General features: G+C 41.9%; 1 pseudogene; it reads right to left on the bottom strand.

Annotated features, from left to right (window-relative positions):
* Positions 1-2,223: 2,223 nt before the first annotated feature.
* Positions 2,224-2,978, bottom strand: LOC100339297 (large ribosomal subunit protein uL11-like; annotated as a pseudogene).
* Positions 2,979-3,481: the final 503 nt, after the last annotated feature.

Raw genomic sequence — 3,481 nt, 5'->3', positions numbered from 1 at the left:
AACACTAAATTGAGATTTACCTACAGAAAGGAGACACCTGGAATGGGGAAAACTCCTCCACCGACCTCTTCTCACCTCCTCTCCATTCTCATTAGCTCCTTTTTCTTTAGTCAATAAATACACTTCCGTATTCACCATCTTAACACAAATGCTTCCCTGCGTCATCCTCCGATTTTCTGCCCTGTCTGTTCCCTCCTGTTCACAGCCATGATTCTTGAGAATGTAATCTGAATTTTCAGAATCCGCTTACCCATTTCTCACCCATGTCTCAAGCCTACGAGTTCTGACTTCTGTTATCACCGCTGCATAGGAATTGCTTTGGCAGTGGCCACCATTGACTTCCTCCTTGTCTAAACAAATGGACCTAGGTTAGTCTTAATTTGACCCAGCTTTTCTTCCGTGTTTGATGCTCACGGTCTCTCTATCCCCTGAGAAAAGATGAATTTATGTCTGGTACTCATTGCTGACTTCTTCCTCTCTGTTCACTAGTGATGCTTCCCTGGGCTTTTCTCTCCAATTTTATTAGTTCTATTCTATTTGTCCTACAAGGGTGTATTTCTTTTCTTTAAGCTGTGTCACCTACTACTAGTTATGCCTGAGTCCAAACCTCTGTCCTGAAATCTATATGCATGTGGTACATTTCTTGCTGGGTAACTTCGTTTGAACACTCATGTGTTTTTCTTTTTTTCTTTTCCCCCAAACAAACCTTTTATTTAATGAATACAAATTTCATAAGTATAAATTTAGGAATATAGTTATTCTTCCCAACATACCTACCCTTCCACCAACACTCCCACCCTTCCTTTTCCTTCCTCGCCCCTTCCCAGTCCCATTCTCCATTAAGATTCATTTTCAATTAACTTTGTACACAGAAGACAAACTCTATACTAAGTAAAGATTTCAACAATTTGTGCACACACACACACAAAACTGTTTGAGAACAAATTTTGCTGTTAACTCTCATAATACAGCTCATTAAGGACAGAGGTCCTACATGGGAAGTTGTTGCACAGTGACTCCCATTGTTAATGTAACAATTAACACTCTTAGGTATGATGTCAGTGACCACTCAAGACTCTTGAAATGAGCTGCCTAGGCTATGGAGCCTTTTGAATCCACAAACTCCATCAGTATTTACAAACGGTATAAGAAAAGTGGAAGTTCTCTCCTCCTTTTAGAGAAGTAACTTCTTTCTACTGGGGTCTCACTCAAAGAGGTCCTTTATGTAGAACACTTTTTTTTGCCACAGTGTCTTGGCTTTTCATGCCTGAAATGCTCTCATGGGCCTTTTAGCCAGACTAGGATGTCTCAAGGGCTGATTCTGAGGTCAGAGTGCTACTTAAGAGTGAGTCTACTATGAGTCTGCTGTGTGGACTGCTTCCCATGTTGGGACATTCTCTCCTTTTAAATTCTATTAGTATTATCAGACACATGATTCTATTTATATGATCACTTTAACACTTAATCCTACTATATTTTCACTTTAACACTTAATATGATCACTTTAACACATAAGATGGCACTTTTACCATGCAGCTTAATGGGATTTGGGGTCCCATGACAAGTTTTTAAACTGTACCCCTAGAAGTAAATCTGTAGGAATGTATGAAGAACTATACAGCTTTACAGTTACAAACTTACTCTTCCCTCTCTTATTTCCACTCTTATTTTTAAAATGAGATTCATCCTCAGTTGACTTTATACACATATGATTGACTCTGCTAAGAGTTCAATAAATATTATGAAAAAATAACATAAAACTGTTCTTCGACAGTCAAGATAAGGGACACTCAAGCAATTCCTTCTCGAAGTGTCAATTTCACTTCTACAGATTTCATTTTAAGGTGCTCTGTTAGTTCTCACAGATCAGGGAGAGCATATTGGTATTTTTCCCTTTGAGTCTGGCTTATTTCACTAAGTATGATGTTTTCCAGATTCATCCATTTTGTTGCAAATGACTGGATTTCTTTTTTTTTTTTTTTTTTTTTTTTACCCCTGTGTAGTTTTCCATAGCATACATATCACGTAATTTCTTTATCCAGTCTTCCATTGATGGGCATTTAGGTTGATTCCATGTCTTAGCTATTGTGAATTGAGCTGCAATAAACATGCTGGTGCAGATGACTCTTTCATATCTGATTTCATTTCCCTTGGGTAAATTCCCAGGAGTGAGATGGCAAGGTCATATGGTAGGTCTATGTTCAGATTTCTGAGGTGTCTCCATCCTGTCTTTGTTGTTGTTGTTGTTGTCAGATGATCCTTTATTGAAACAATTCCTCCGTACTTGTTAACTAGCCGGACGTTCCACTGCACCACTGTTGATCTCATGAGGGTGGCGGCCATCCACATTGCAGCCCACAGACTGGGTGGCCCCCAGGATCTCTTTAATGGTTCCGGAGAGTTCTCTGGCTAAAGATTGGTGGAGCATCTGCTGGGCAATGTTGACGGTCTCATTGAAGGTGATGTTTCCAGTGTTTGATGTTCTTCTGTCTCTGGCTGGTTCCTTAAGGGCTTTGATGATGAAGGCGGAGGCAGAGGCACCACTTCTATCTTGGCGTGTCTGTTCTGAATGGTCAGTTTCACAGTAATCCTCAGCCCCTTTCAGTCCTCAGTTGCCTTGGCGATGTCATCACCAACCTTTCTCAGAGACAGGCCCAGGGGACAGATCTTGGGGGCCAGGGCAGATGTGGCACTGACCTTGTGGCTGGTGCACCACAGGTATATGACTTTGATCTCATTGGGATCAAACTTGGGTGGCATGGTGGAGGTGCCTTGTGTCAGATGAACCTGGATTTGGGACGACTGAAGACAGTTGCACCTTGGCCTCCTCCAAGCCGAATACCAAAAGCCATACTGCCTTCCATAGTGGCTTTACCAGTTTGTATTCCCACCAACAGTGGATTAGTGTACCTTTTTCCCCACCTCCTCTCCAACATTTGTTGTTTGTTGATTTCTGTATGAAAACCATTCTAACTGAGGTGAGGTGACACCTCACTGTGGTTTTGATTTGCATTTCCCTGACAGCTAGTGATCCTGAACATTTTTTTGTGGGTTTGTTGGCCATTTGGATTTCCTCTTTTGGAAAATGTCTATTTAAGTCCTTTACCCATTTCTACCACTCGGGGCAGAAGCTGTAGTGTAGCAGGTAAAACTTACACCTGCAGTGCCGGCATCCCATATGGGCACCAGTTTGAGTCCTGGCAGCTCCACTTCCCATCAAGCTCTCTGTTACATCCTGGAAAAGCTGTAGAAGATGGCCCAAGTGCTTGGGGCCCTGCACCCACGTGGGAGACCCAGAAGAAGCTCCCATCTCCTGGTTTCGGATCAGCCCAACTCTGGCCACTGGGGCCATTTGGGGAGAAAACCAGGAAATAGAAGACCTTTCTTTCTACAGCACTACCTCTCAAATAAATAAATAAATAAAAATCTAAAAACAAGTCTGCTCCTTGGTATCTAATATGCCTGTCTCTCATTTACCCAT

Source organism: Oryctolagus cuniculus, chromosome 2 (assembly GCF_964237555.1).
Source record: "Oryctolagus cuniculus chromosome 2, mOryCun1.1, whole genome shotgun sequence".
In the NCBI taxonomy this organism is placed as follows: domain Eukaryota; kingdom Metazoa; phylum Chordata; class Mammalia; order Lagomorpha; family Leporidae; genus Oryctolagus; species Oryctolagus cuniculus.
The sequence above is the reverse complement of the archived record's forward strand: the minus strand, read 5'-3'. Positions and strand labels throughout refer to the sequence as shown.